Here is a 15,059-nt window from a genome sequence, read left to right as displayed (position 1 = left end):
AATCCCTTTGTCTATATTGTGTACTAAAACTAACACTGAGTAATAATGCTAAAATGGTGTAATTTAAAAAGGTGTAAGGAAAGAATTCATAACTATAAAACAGTTTGAATAATGAAAATACTCATTACAGAACTGAGATTAGATCCTATAAAACCCTGCACCACATTTGATTGCTGCGGTCATATTTTCTTTAAATTCAGAGTAATGCACACAATGTGCCGTGGGAAAAGTGATTGATTGTGCACATGCACTAACAAGTGGAAAACAAATGGTGTGGTTTGGTATCCGTTCCATACAAGTGTGGTCAAAGTGGACTTTGATCTTGAAGTTTTCTCTTTCTGAAAGTAGTAGATGCCTGTGTGACTGTCCAGTTAACCACTGCAGCACACGTGGGACATGAAAGCGCATCAGCAGCATCATCTTCAGTGGTTCCATCTATGCAAATTCAAAATGAGACACTGTCAAAATAGCTGAATACAACAGGCCACACAAAAAAAATAATTACTTTGCAAAATCCAGGCTACAAAATTAAATAAGATCTTGCTCACAGTAACTGGAAGAAATATGTATACAGTTACAAATGGAAACTATCAGCAAATCAATACACAAGTTTTGCAGTAAACAAAAAGTTTATTTTCTGTCCTATGGCCACATGTTGGCATTTTCTCAGTCAGATTTATGAGGTGGAGTCACCTGAAACGGCTTTCAGTTAACAGCTGTGCTGAACTAATCAAGAGTTAATTACTTGAATGTCTTGCCTCTTAAAGTGTTTGAGAGCATCAGTTGTAAAGAGGTAGAGTTGGTATACAGTAAATAGCTCTATTTGAGTAATGTTCTAATCCATATTACGGAAAGAACTACTCACCTAAGTAAAGAAAAACAACACTACCGTATTACTTTAAGAATTGAAGGTCAGGAATTTTAAGAACTTTGAAAGTATCCTTAAGTGCAGTCGCAAACACCATTAAAAATGTTATGATGAAACTGGCTCATCAGGACTGCTCCAGGAGGGGAAACCAAGAGTTTTCTCTGTTGTGCAGGTTAAGTTCATCAGAGTTACCAGCCTCAGAAATCGTAAGTTAACAGCTCCCCAGATAAGAACAACAAAAAAAAGCCCTAAAACATATTTTGCTTTGTTTAATACTTTTAAAGTTACTACTTAATTCTCTGTGTTGCTTCATAGTGTGGATCACTTCAGTATTTATTTACAAATGTACATAGTTCAAATTTTAAGGCCTGCTAAGGACCAGATGTTTATAATGTTCTGATGCATGAAATTTAATTTAAAAAGGTGTCTTTTTTCCTTATGCCTTCAAGTACTGTCTTCAACAGCCTTACCCTCAAGCTCTTGCAGGAAATCCTGAAAGTTATTTAGAATTTGTGTCTCTCTTGCATGCTTCTGTGAACCGCTTTCGCTCATAGTTGGGGCCAAATTCGACACAATGTAGTTAGAGTCCACCTGAGAAACACATCAAGAAAAAAATAGAAAATAATTGTCCAAAATAATAAACTAATTTTTACCCCTAATTCAAGAGATCACGGTAGATTACCTTATCATCATCACCAGCTACAAAGAAGCCACGGCAAAGCTCTCTGTTCCTTTCCATCACCCCAATAAAGCCATAGAGTTGTAGTCCTTCACGAAGTTGCCTAAGCATGGTTGTTCGTCTTACAGCCGAGTGCAGGAGAATTGCTCTTCATCAAATTAAAACAAAAATATACATCATGCACAGGGTCCCTATATAAATGGCAAGTAAACTCTAGAGCAAGTTACATATGAAAGCTAAAAAAACTGATTTTTTTTACCTACATTACATTTACTTTTGTAACATTAGATAGATACTTTATTTATCTCAAAGGAAATTTACATTACATTACTTTAATAATTTAATACAAGTTTCTGATCCCAAACCACAATTTAAAAGTTCATTGAATTTCATTAAAAACATTAATATGGCACAATAAAAACTATAAGCTACTTTTAACTGTATTCACAAAATTCATACCTTGTTATACTGTCTCTGCTGCCCTCGTTTATAGGTCCAGTGTAGCCACAGTTGAGAATTTGTTCTGTGCATGATGACTAGTCTGATGTTTCTTCAACCTGAACAAAATTATGACCATAATTAATGACCAATAATCAAAGCCCAAATCAAAGTTTAAGGGACAGAGTCACATGCAGATGTAGTAATTAATACACCATAAATTAACCGAACCACAACCAGAACAAAGCAGACATGCTATGCTGAGGCAAAACAGTGAAACACACCATCTTGATGAGTGATGAGAGCTCCAGGTCATGTATATGGTCTCTGGAAACATTTTCTAGGTTTCCAGTCAAAAGGAAATTGTAGCACCATTCTTGTAAAAACTTTGGTGCTGGGCCACCCTGTGCGAGGCTTACTGCAAATATTTCCCCAGCAACTCTGGAATGACAGCAAAAAAACAATACAATCTATGTGTGCATGTAGTACAGATTAAAATGGTAATTACCGGGGTCAAACTTTTCAGTTATCTGTGTTTTTGTGGTATTCTTATAATGTACTGAAGAGTACATACTGTTGAATTGATACTGAAACACAAACTAAATTTACTTTACACTGAATGACATGTTTGAAAATTTGTGTCTAAAACTGCATGTGTTTATGCAAAACTTTCAGGACTAAAAAGTGTAGTGTCTTGCATGGCTGTGTTCGAGAGACTACTGTTAACGGGCAATAATCAAAAACAGTTTTAATGATTACAGTAATACTACAGTCATGAATTTGACCAGGATCTGCAGCATGCATAATCATGTAACTGAAAGGCTATTAAGTGAGAAACGCACCGAAAGAGGCCATTGTCCAGGTCATTTAGAGAGTACTTGGGCATTTTTCCCTTGCCATCCTCTCCCTCAAACAGACGCATTTCTATGCCGGCAATCATCTCTAAGAAAATGATAGAATTAAAATATATCAAATAATGATATTGCTACAACGTATTTGATGACAAACACTGAGGAAACTTTTTACATTTATCTGTGAGGAATGACAAACGTAATTATCCTGACCTGTCAGAAATTCTTTCCGCAAAGCACCACTGTCAACCCCAGGTTGTCCTATGAATGTCACCTTCAAGGGGTTGACTGGCGAGCTGTACTTCTGGCGCTGCCACAGCATCAGACCACGTTCCAGTAGATTCATTCTAGACACACAGATGGCGAACTCTTTGCTGGGGTCAACCTGAGTTGCCAGCCATCGCAGGACATCCTCCTCACTGTTAAAATTATTACATTTATCATAAGTGAAATAATGAATGCATATAAAAAAAAACAGACAACAGGAAAAGCACTTCATTCCAGATAACATAGATATAAATATATGAACAAATGTACCTTAAAAATGTATTTTGTGGTTCCTTCAATTCAGTAGGACTGCCATCCAGAAAAGGCACAGGACTGGGGAGAGAAAAAAAAAAAAAAAAAAAAACATTAACATGCACATTAAAAGACTGTCAATGACCCATTTAAAAGCAAGTGATTATATTAATGTTATTTAAAATTGTTAATTTTAAATTAAAATCTATACATAAATTACATTTATTTAAATTGTATTGATAGTCAGCAGATTTTCGCTTGATCAATTAAACAAATTAACACTGACCATGATGCCATTATAGATTTTGCCAAAAAAAGATAATAAAAATCCAAAATATAAAGCGTAAAACATAAGACTTTGTTGGCTGTGAATTTAATTTGTCTCAACAATTCATTTACCCTCCACTTATATGCATCTGCATTTATGTACAATTAACCAACACTGACAATTGATAAATAGATGGATTCTCTATAATGCTGCACATGAAGCAAAATATGTTTTAATCCACCTCCATCCCAACATATCATAACACTTAAAATGCACAATGATACCTGTCCATGTTCCTCTCCCAGTCCCCACAGACACTGGCATATAGTTCAAGATCTTCTGCTGGATAGTGTTTCTGGCATATGGGGCAGGAATTATCTGATGGCTAAAACAAAAAGACAGAATTAATTATAGAATACGGAAAACATTCTAAATAAGCTTTGTTTAGTGTTTAGACCCTATAGGAAAAGGAACTTACATTCTTTTCAGAAGTGGGCACCTCAGTTATCTAAACAAACACAAGAACATTTTTTTATGTAACTTTCCATTTCCATAGAGTTATTCACATGCAACATTAACATTATTATATACACTTTTTACCTCTGGTTCAGAATCTGAAAGTGTGTCATATTCCAGTGCTTTACACTGCTTCACATGGAGTGCAAGGAGCTGCAAAGGCAAAATTTTAAGACACATTTTGCATTCAGCCTTTGGCATGCGTGAAAATTCCTGAGAATCACAGGGAAGAGGCCGTAAATCAAATTCCTCTTGTAATGGGACAATGTACAGCATGGTTTTCCCCCCTCCAGAGGCACTTTTAAATTATGCTTCCTGTGTAACCCTCAGATTCAGGAGGTACTACAGATAGAGGTCGTTTTCCATTTCCACCTGTTGATAAATTGCAAGAAATACAGGAAATGTTTTAATTAGAACTATTAACCTATAATTCTATTACAATATGCAAAAAGCAAACAAACAAAAAACATTTACCAGCTGCTTTGTACAACAGCCACCCTCCAGTGATTTTTTCCATTTTTGGATATGTCATTTTAAACAAGTCAGAGACCTAAAATTAATAATAATAAAAAAAATGTAAACAATTTCCTACATTTTTGGGAGAGTTGTTTGTGAGTTGTTTGTTAAGAGGGAAAGTCTGAAAAATAAAGACAAATCACCTCTGAATGAATCATGTCTTTAGGCATGAAAAGGGTTCTTTTCCCCATCCCAGCCTGCATGTGCTCCAGGTCCTGAACTGGTGAGGGTGTTGTCTCACAGCTTTTGTGAACAAGGAAAACTGTAAAATTAAATGGCTTCCATTCTTTGGCCACCTTTGATGGTTTATTCAAGCTTACTGCACATCGCTTTGACCCCCGTCTAAAAAATCCAGGAAAACACCTAAAATAAATAAATAGTACTTATTTTACTAATAACATCAAACAAGTTGTGTATAGCGTGTTACAATAATAAACAATAATTATACATACGTTTATAATTACTTAAAGTTCAATGGTCAATGGGGTTATATGTGTTTATTACTCAAAATTTCTAAACCTGGCCATTTCCTGATCCATGCTTGGATGCTTCCCGGAATTCTGTTCCTTGTTGTTATCTGTGCTGGCCTTGCCCAGTGACTGGTTCAAAATTGAAAGTATGTTCTGTACAGATGCTGCAGCAGCCTCAGTAACAGGTGTAGAACCTTGCTGCAAAGTCAAGATGAATAAGTTTAGCAGAACATTACATTTTATGTGTATATACACTAGTGTCATCAACAACTTAGCAGTGCCACAAGTTGATGCCACCATGCTACACTGCACTCAAAGTAATTCATGATAAAGGAGGCTTGTATTTATATATAAAAACTTAAGTACATTTCTGTATTTTACATCCCAAAACATTACTTCACATGTTAAATTAAATTGAGTTTCTTGTTGTGAAAAATTACGTTATGTACAAAAATAAATTTACTCAATTCTGAACAGTGTTTGTAGCTGCACAAGTTCGCCAGTATCCTTAAAATTATATACAATCATCTAATTCTCAGCAGATATCTAGATAGTTAGTTGTTTCTTGAATGGTGCAGTAGTTTCGTAGGCTGCTGCCACATTTAAGGCAGAATGGAAGAATGAAATGATAAAACTGTTATTATAAAATATGTTTCAGAATCAGTAAACCAATTAAGAGTGTTATGGTCTTTCTGCATTTAATGCATTTGTTACATAAAAAAAAAAAGAAAAAAAAAAGTAATGTACTGTGCTACTAAAACCATGGCTCAGAAACACTATTCGAGGGATAAGGAAACTTATCAAGAACTTTTTTTGGCACCATTATCCAACTTTGCATTGTCTAAGTAGCTAACCAACTGCAATTGAAATTTAGTATATTGGACAAACCAATGCCGCAAAGAACACCATTCAAGTATTACACAGTGAATTCATGAGTGTTAACGGAGTTAATTTTTTATAACAGACATACCTGGGACTGCATGGTAGTCTCTGGTCCTACTCAGATCTCCCAGTTGTTCTATAGAGAGAAGATGATAGCAGTTAAGATATTAATGCAACGCATTAAGCAACATCTCGCTCAGCCTCCACAGGGATCTTGTAGCATTTTAAAAGTCAAATTTAATGCTTTTTAAGACCTCAATAAATATAATTTAAGACCCCAACATGTAGTCATCATTTCTATTAAAGAAAATAATTTAGTTTCAATTTATTTTTGTGCCATTGTGATGCAGAACAGATTCAACATAAAATGTAATTTGTGTACGCTCATTTACTGCTTCCTGGACATATGGAAAAAAAGAGAAATGATAAATTAAATTGTAGTGACGATGTTTATAATACCAATCCTACCACTAACACCACTGCTGCTGCTGTTACTACTACTACTACTACTGATAATACTACTACTAATAATTATAATAATATTAATATTATTATTATTATTATTATTATTATTATTATTGATAATATTATATTCTCTATAAATTATTTTCAATGTCCATTCATCATTATCTGATTTGGCTAACCTTACATCTTTAAAAGTGGTGCCTGATAATAAAAAAACCCCACAAAAACAAAACTATAAGTGTACAGATTCTCCAACTGAACCGTTCCAGAACCGCAGTTGCAAAATGCAGACTAAAATTATTTATTAATTATAATATTATATATAATAATATTATTATATTATAATATGATATATATAATATTATAATATTATTTATTTAGACCAGGGGTCTCAAACTCATTTTTGCCAAGGGCCACATTGGCATATTGGCTGTCCTCTGAGGGCCAGATGTAACTTATAAATATAAGAAAATGTAACCAGATGTAATATAAAATGAATGTAATTACTCCTTAATGTTAAATAACTCTCAATATACTATTTATTCAATCAAATATTACAGTTGCATGGAAAAATGTTTGCTTTTTGCTCTATTAACATAAATCCTTTTAATTTGTCATGTTATGAAATCCAAAAACTCCATCAATCAAGAACCAAACTAGTCAAGTGAATAGAAATTACATCAAGTACAAGTTATATTAACTTTGATCAAAACGTTTGATACTGAAATAAGGCTTAATAAATATAAAATCAAAAATTGTGAGCTGTGACAGATTTAGCATTTCCTCAGATTTAGCAGTTCCTCATCCAACCACTAGTCGGAGCTGCAGCAGCAGCACCACAAGCCCGCAGTCTTTGCTTAGTCAGAGCTACAGCCCAGCCACGGGCTACAGGGCTCAGCTGAGGCAGTCTGGAGCGTTTTTAAAATTTTTAAGTTCTTCTGTGTATGAAACAAAATAACCCCACTAACCGGATAATACAGCTCTCTACAGTTCATCTTTCAGCCCAAGCAGCTAACAGCAGCAGTTTAGAGCAGCGTCACGGAGTCACTGCTCGGATTACATTATAAACAGGTCAGTTAGCGCGCTGCTAACCTCAGGATGTTTATAACTACGGAGTTTAGTGGACACACCACGGCTGCAAGGTTAGACTGTTGAAGGCTACTGGAGACTATTAAAGCAGGCAACGCAGCGTAAGCAAAAAAACAAAAACCACACACACACACACACCAAAATACAAGTTAAGATAAAATATGAAAACGAACATAATAAAGCATAAATAATTAAATTGGATTGCGGGCCAGATGTATGTTTATTTTGTTAACCCGTGAGGGGCCGTATGAAACCGCGTCGCGGGCCGGTACTTTGAGACCCCTGATTTAGACCTTCCAGGTAGCTAGCTTGCCGCTATTGTATGTTAGCATGTTAGCTAGCCCACTGCTAAAGTTAGCTAGCTCTCCCCTAACCTCAGCTCTCTCCCCGGCAGCTTAGCTAACTCCCCGGTAAGGTCAGTAAGTTAGCTAGCTCTCCCCTAACCTCAGCTCTCTCCCCGGCAGCTTAACTAACTCCCCGGTAAGGTCAGTAAGTTAGCTAGCTTTAGCAATCGTGTTAACAATGCAGGTATCCGGCTGTAGATAAGTTCAAACAAAAACATATGTAGCCGAGCTCCAATTTACTTCAGACTTAACAGAAAAATGCCAGTACAGCACAGAGAACAGTATAAAGCCAATACTTACACGTTTTTATCGATCTGTTGTGCTCTGATGTCCGCCTCCGCCGCTGCTGCCGCCGCCGGTCAGAGCGTCCCCCACACTGAAAATTGCGCGCCCGTTTTACAGAACAACTTCCGGAGCACAGAGCTGCCGCTCAATACCCAATTAGCCAATGGGGACAGCCCCTAGAAAACCCCGCCCACGCGAAACGTTTGTGCCAGAATCGCAAACAAAAAGTCAGGCAGCGCAAAGGAGAGAGCTGGAAGCGTAACTGCAAAACTGAATCTGAGAGCAAAAACCTGATCAGCGAGATACAATCCGAGAGACCCGTAAGCAAATAATTGTTTTGCAAGTAATAATTTTTTTCTTTTGAGATGAATTTTTTTGCTTCAGTAAGGTTTACTTTCTTACAGATACTAAGTTTTACTTTTGAGATGACATTTTTTTTGCTTCATTGTGTTTTATTCTCATATATATTCTCGTTTTTGATTTACGATTTAAAAAGTTTTGTTTGATAATTTTGGCACAAATCTGATTCCATACAGCTGAGCCTGTCTGGAGCGTTTTGAAATTTTTTAAGTTCTTCTGTGTATGAAATAAAATAACCCCACTAACCGGATAATACAGCTCTCTACAGTTCATCTTTCAGCCCAAGCAGCTAACAGCAGCAGTTTAGAGCAGCCGTCACGGAGGCACTGCTCGGATTACATTATAAACAGGTCAGTTAGCGCGCTGCTAACCTCAGGATGTTTATAACTACGGAGTTTAGTGGACACACCACGGCAGCAAGGTTAGACTGCTGAAGGCTACTGAAGACTACTAAAGCAGGCAACGCAGCGTAAGCAAAAAAACAAAAACCACACACACACACCAAAATACAAGTTAAGATAAAATATGAAAACGAACATAATAAAGCATAAATAATTAAATTGAATTGCGGGCCAGATGTATGTTTATTTTGTTAACCCGTGAGGGGCCGTATGAAACCGCGTGGGCCGGTACTTTGAGACCCCTGGTGTAATGTAAAGGTGTAATAGTGTTGAGGGAAGGTATAATAGTGTTAAGGGAAGGTATAATATTGTTAAGGGAAGGTGTAATAGTTTTGAGGGAAGGTGTAATAGTTTTGAGGGAAGGTGTAATAGTTTTGAGGGAAGGTGTAATGTTAAAGGTGTAATAGTTTTGAGGGAAGGTATAATATTGTTAAGGGAAGGTGTAATGCAAAGCTGTAATAGTTTTAAGGGAAGGTAAATGTTTAGTGAAATTGTTATGGTGTGAATCTAAGGTGTATGTTATGTTGATGTAAAATAAAGGCATTAACCCCAAATGAGATTTACTCATTATGTTTATTATTATATTAATGTTTCCCCAAACAGAAAGGGTCAATTTAAAATCAACAGTGGTAAGATGGGGGTAATTAATTTATCCCTTGCTTTTACTGGTTCTTTGCAGGTTGACATGTTTTGAAAAAAGTGAGAGGGTTGAAATGCAATTTATTTGTAAAGCATATTGTGTATAACTAACGTGCATAACTAGTTCCAGAAGGTTGTGAACCTGTTCCAGTAATTGTTTGGCTTAGCTTTGTATGCGTTTCCAGTTAACTGCTGAAGCTGGAACAATGGAACAGTTGCCACCGTCTGAAATGGCACTACAGTTATGCAGGGAGCCTCAAAGTAGTTGGTCTATAAAACGTATACATGTAAATTTCACGTAGAAAAGACGTCCACAACGACTTAATTTAAACTAGAATTAGCCCTTATCCGGAGGTCTGGGGGACGTCAATACTGGACGTGCAGAAGACGTCAGAAAAAAGACGTCGTCTGGCGTCACAGTCTGCACCTTCAGGAGACCAAAATTGGACGTGCAAAAATGACCTAGAAAAGACGTCGTTTCAACGTCTCTTTGTTTAGTGGGTGCAGTTATGATTGGAAATAAAAGCTTTGTCAGGGAGTAACATAATGACTGATTGAGCTCAGTTTCAGGGCCTGCAATAAACTGAGCTAATTTGACTCTGATGTACTGAGCTGTACAGCTTTGTAGTGTTGGAACACTAATAGATTGAAAGAACTCCTCCAGGGTTTTGCAGAGATAAACATGTGTAGTAATCCTTGGAAATAAAACATTTTCAGGGATTAAATCCGCGGCTCTGCAGACAGACCCTTCTCCAAAGAACGGAGCACTACTTTCCCCTACTGGTGAGTCTTAAATTACACCACCACTTCCACTTCCATAACCATTTTACAGAATGAAAAACTGTATTAATTATCCGGTAAAATAAGCTGTTTTTAATTCTTCTTGATTGGAGGAAAGGAGCGCTGCCTCCATCTAGTATCATTAAAATGTTCTGCCTTTTATATAATAATCTCTGGCGTGTTTGTGCTTCTAATAATGATATAAAACATTATGTTCTAAAGAACAGATCTGGCTATAAAATCTCTGCAGGTCGTATTATTTGTATTATTTTAAAGCAGTAGTTTATATTAGCGCTTCCCTCACGTGCTCTTTATGAGGCTTTGATTCAGATTCCTGTCAACATTAGCCTGTTAGCAGCTAACAGAGTTAGCAGTGAATTAGCTCTGTTTCTCTTATACTGTTTAATAAACTGAGAAAAGAACGAATAATTTATGGATAAATTTATGAGATTAAACAAATTTAGATTAAATTAGTATAATTAAAGGCTAATTTTTGGTCAGTTAGGAAAAAGCTAAATTAGCTAGCTTCCTACCCAAAGTTTCTGAGGAGAAAGAGCATTTATTTTCTGTTTTCTGTGACAAAAAAGGTTTTTAAACGGTTTGGAGAAACTAATTGCCACCATTCTAACAATTCTTAAAATCTGTTTTAAGCTAATTTGCCTCAGTAAGAGTAAATTATCCTAAAATTTTACCTCAGTTTAGGATCCCAGTTTAATTGTTTGTTAGTGTTCACTAGAATTTAAATATTTTATATTTTTTAATGTTACTGTGGTTTAATTGTGGAGACACAGTGTTTGAAATTTAGCCAATCAGCCAGTCTTGGTGAATGTTTCTGTTCTTATTATGGTAAATACGGCCTGCGGAGGTTTTATAGAAGGATCTGGTCTTTAACATATAATGTTTTATATCATTATTAGAAGCACAAACACGCCAGAGATTATTTATATAACATGCAGAACATCTTAATGACACTAGATGGAGGCAATGCTCCTTTCTTACAGCAAGAATAACTTAATTTACATATGTATGTATATATACACTTACGTTAATTATTTTGTTAAGTGTTAAAATATGTGAATATCATGCACAATATAGTATATTTTATAAAAGTAGTTACTATAGTAAATAAATTATTTGCAAAAGAACAGGGTTTTTATATATATACGTTACACAGCTGAGAACTTGTTTAATTTTAATATTAATTACACATGATCTTTTGTAAGGTCAATGAGAATTTGTCTGGATAATCACTTTACTATAAATGTACGTGTACACAACTTTCTTAATTTTCGAACAGTTACAAGAGATACATTTATTGTTATGATTTTAAATATGTCCAGTTGAAATGTTTTATCATTGGTTCATATACTATATCTATCAGAAGCAGATTATATCTGCCCAAAATCATTTATTTTACTCCAATATTCAATACACAGAGTGCATTATTAATATGATGGCATGTTGAATCAGAATTTTCATAGTAATATATTGTATTTCACAAGACTCAGTGCTAGATAGTGTATATGAAGCCTCAGGCTGGAGAATTAACACAACAGTTCAGATATAATAAAGAGGACACTGTTTAGCTGTTTAATGCCTCTGAATTTGTATTTAGGAGATAAATAAAATTATTTAGTGGCTGCCGGGTTTTAACAGAAGTATTGGAAATAAATAAATAAGGATCATTAATGAGAATAAGGTTTACACAGGTCCGCAGATACACACTGACATTCCAATAAATATGATCAACTATTTTATATAATTATAATAATAATACAAAAAATGATACATAAATAACGTGTGTTTATATGTAAATGACAGCTGTTCACTGAGACTGTGAAATGAACAGTAAATACTAGGGTGGTGTTGTACCTTTACAGTGCAGAAAACTTGCCCCAATTACAGTAGAGTTGCACGGTGTACCGAAGGTTCGATTCTTTTTCGATACTACGTCATCACAAACGATTCGGTTCTTTAGCGTTCGATGCTTTCGATACTGTATATAGCCCAGTCACTAGCTTCAAATGAGTCAAATTAGTAGGCGCGATTTGATTCAGTTCATAAGAAAACTGATTCACACCGCAGCAGTCGGTGTGGCAGGATTCAGATAAACTTAGTGTTCTGAACAAATGAATCGATTCACGCGCAAGCCAGCAGAGCAGCAGCGAGTGTAGAATGCGACGGCTAAAATAACAGATGTCTCTCGTCCGCGACTTGTGGACAAAACGGGCGCGAGGAGTGAAGTGTGGGAAAATAGTCTGAGATGTAGGCATCTTTTTTATTGATATTTTTATTTTTAAATAAAATAACGAAAACTGAAAGTGAAACTAAACTACTTTATTTATTAGCGCTGTTTTCACTCCCGCAGTTGTACAGCGGGGGGTGTTGTGCCGATTCTGTCCGCGAAGCGGGAGTCGGATTCAGTAGCGGATTCGGCACAAGCGCGGCGGCACCTCGCGCTCCGCGGTGTTAGTTGTAAGCGCTCGCGCTAGCCGCAAAATACGACAGAAAACACTGAGGGAGCTGCAGACTTATGTGTGGGACTAGAATATGAGCACGAGGAGATCAAAGAGAACCTTTACCTGTGAGTAGCTCACATCAGAACACGCAAATCTCTCTCTCTCTCACTCTCGCTCTCTCACTCTCTCACTCTTTCTCTGTGTCTCTCTCTCGCACGTGAACGCCTCCGCGTTTGACCTGCAGCACTGTGTTTAGCTGTTCTTAAAAATCATTTTAATTAAATAATAGTTCTATGCTTCTATGTTACAGTGTTATTTAACATAATTCTGATCATATTTCGCTCATTCATTTAGCTGACAAGCACCCTGATCTCTACAAAGAGCTGTGAAGTCGACAGGTTAGTGGAGTTAGTCAAGATACACTCTGTCTGTAGCTTTACTAAGATTTACTAGCGACTGCTAGTAAATCACGTTAACATGGAGAGGAGTGTGCAGGAGTTTTGTTTTGGACCCGTGGTTTTCTCTATTTCTCCATTATCCCATTGGCTGTGAAACATGAACTCAAGATGTTCACGTTTTCGCGTTTCCATCGCAAATCTGTGGTCAGGCACGTAGCCTGCTTGATCGTTACACTGAACATGGGCTTATTAAAAACGGTAAACGGTTGATTAATAAAACGGAGCAGTGAGTGTTAAAATGAACATAACATTGTAATGTTCTTCTGTCTCTTTATTTTCCTTATTCAGAACTTAACTTCTGCCCGCCCGTCAGGTTCACATAGTCAGGCTACCATTACCTCTGGTTTTAGTTTTAGTTTTTAGGAAGTGTTTAGATAATTATGTTATAGTTAAGGTTATAATAACGAAACTTGTTTTTTGTTCAAATGTTTCATTTTAGAATAAAAACGTTTGCAGTGTTAATAAATAAAAACGATTGCTTTAGAATTTTAGAATAAAAACGATTGTTCAGTGTTCAATCCAGTTCAGTCAAAAATAAACATTTTATGTTCAGATATTTTTATTGTTTTTTTTTCTTCCAAGTATCGTTTTGGTATCGAGAATCGTGATACTACAGTTGGTATCGGTATCGAAGTCAAAATTTTGGTATCGTGACAACCCTAAATTACAGTTTCTTACTGTTTTCTTCCTTGCTTAATCAGGACTGTGACCATTGTTGTTAGAGTTTGATTGCATTCAGTGACAAGAGGACAGGGTGTTAAATGATCACATGCGCACCTCATCCCTAACTCACCCCAATGTCCTGTCTGGGCAAAAATTCAAGCATGCGCAGATGCATATAAAACTGTACTTTATTACAAAAATATCACGCGAAAGAGTAGTCAAACCAAAAAGGGTCAATAATGGAAAACAGAAGTAGGCAAACAGTCCAGAGTTCATACACGCAGGGGAATATCAAAGGTTGATCAAGATCGTTAAAAAAAAAAGGTAAAAAAAAAAGAAAGCGCATTTATTTTCTGCTTTCTGTGACTAGAAAGGTTTTAAACGGTTTGGAGAAACTAATTGCCACATTCTAACAATTCTACGAACTACTATACGTTTTTAAGCTAAATTATTCTCAAATTTTACCTCAGTTTAAGATCCCAGTTTTATTTTGCTTGTTAGTGTTCTCTAACTAACAGTTTTTAGGTTTATTTACACAGTTCCAACTTAATTTTATTTATTTTTTTCCAAACATTAATCACACCTTCACTTTCAGTCAGAGGTAAGACAGATATTTTTATAATAATTAGCTATACAGTTCTGTCTATTGCATGCTTGCTTTTGTATCATATGTTTTAAATTGATAAAAATAATTATAATGCTGAATATTTTCTGTATAATGGATTTTATTGATTTAAAGTATTTGAGTTATTGAATAGATTCATTTAAGTTGTATTCTCCCAAATTCCTCCATTTATTACCATGAAGGAACTCCCCATCTACAGCAAGTCATCTTATTTTAATATATTTAAATGTTTGTGTGTTTTAATTGTGGAATCACAGTGTTTAATATTTGAGTTGTTGAATGTTGAATGTCTCGGTTCTAATCATGGTAAATATGTCCTGCAGAGGTTTTATAGAAGGAACTGTTCTGGCAGCACATAAAGTTTTATATCATTATTAGAAGCAAAAACATGCCCGAGAATATTTATATAAAATGCAGAACATCTTAATGATACTAGATAGAGGCAGTGCTCTGTAGCACTGCAAGAAAACTTAACTTTCCTTTG

General features: G+C 35.7%; 5 protein-coding genes across 13 annotated transcripts in view; 3 read left to right on the top strand and 2 right to left on the bottom strand.

Moving 5' to 3' along the window:
• Positions 1-15,059, bottom strand: part of LOC111197331 (NACHT, LRR and PYD domains-containing protein 12-like) — a 686,367-nt gene that overhangs the window by 284,338 nt on the left and 386,970 nt on the right. The window lies entirely within an intron of this gene.
• The window catches only part of LOC125801186 (zinc finger protein 665-like), a 316,241-nt gene that overhangs the window by 48,304 nt on the left and 252,878 nt on the right, over positions 1-15,059 (bottom strand). The gene's annotated exons all lie outside the window — the stretch shown is intronic.
• LOC125801441 (zinc finger protein 239-like) overlaps positions 1-15,059 on the top strand; it is a 308,090-nt gene that overhangs the window by 81,585 nt on the left and 211,446 nt on the right. The gene's annotated exons all lie outside the window — the stretch shown is intronic.
• LOC111189991 (zinc finger protein 239-like) overlaps positions 1-15,059 on the top strand; it is a 269,338-nt gene that overhangs the window by 186,013 nt on the left and 68,266 nt on the right. The window lies entirely within an intron of this gene.
• LOC111189065 (cadherin-12-like) overlaps positions 14,430-15,059 on the top strand; it is a 28,662-nt gene continuing 28,032 nt past the window's right edge. The window contains exon 1 of the mRNA XM_049477690.1: positions 14,430-14,551. The gene's annotated coding sequence lies outside the window, so the exon portion shown is untranslated. The remainder of the gene's footprint in view (positions 14,552-15,059) is intronic.

The sequence above is a fragment of the Astyanax mexicanus genome, chromosome 4 (assembly GCF_023375975.1).
Source record: "Astyanax mexicanus isolate ESR-SI-001 chromosome 4, AstMex3_surface, whole genome shotgun sequence".
NCBI classification, from domain to species: Eukaryota; Metazoa; Chordata; class Actinopteri; order Characiformes; family Acestrorhamphidae; genus Astyanax; species Astyanax mexicanus.
This window is presented reverse-complemented; position numbering and strand designations above follow the sequence as displayed.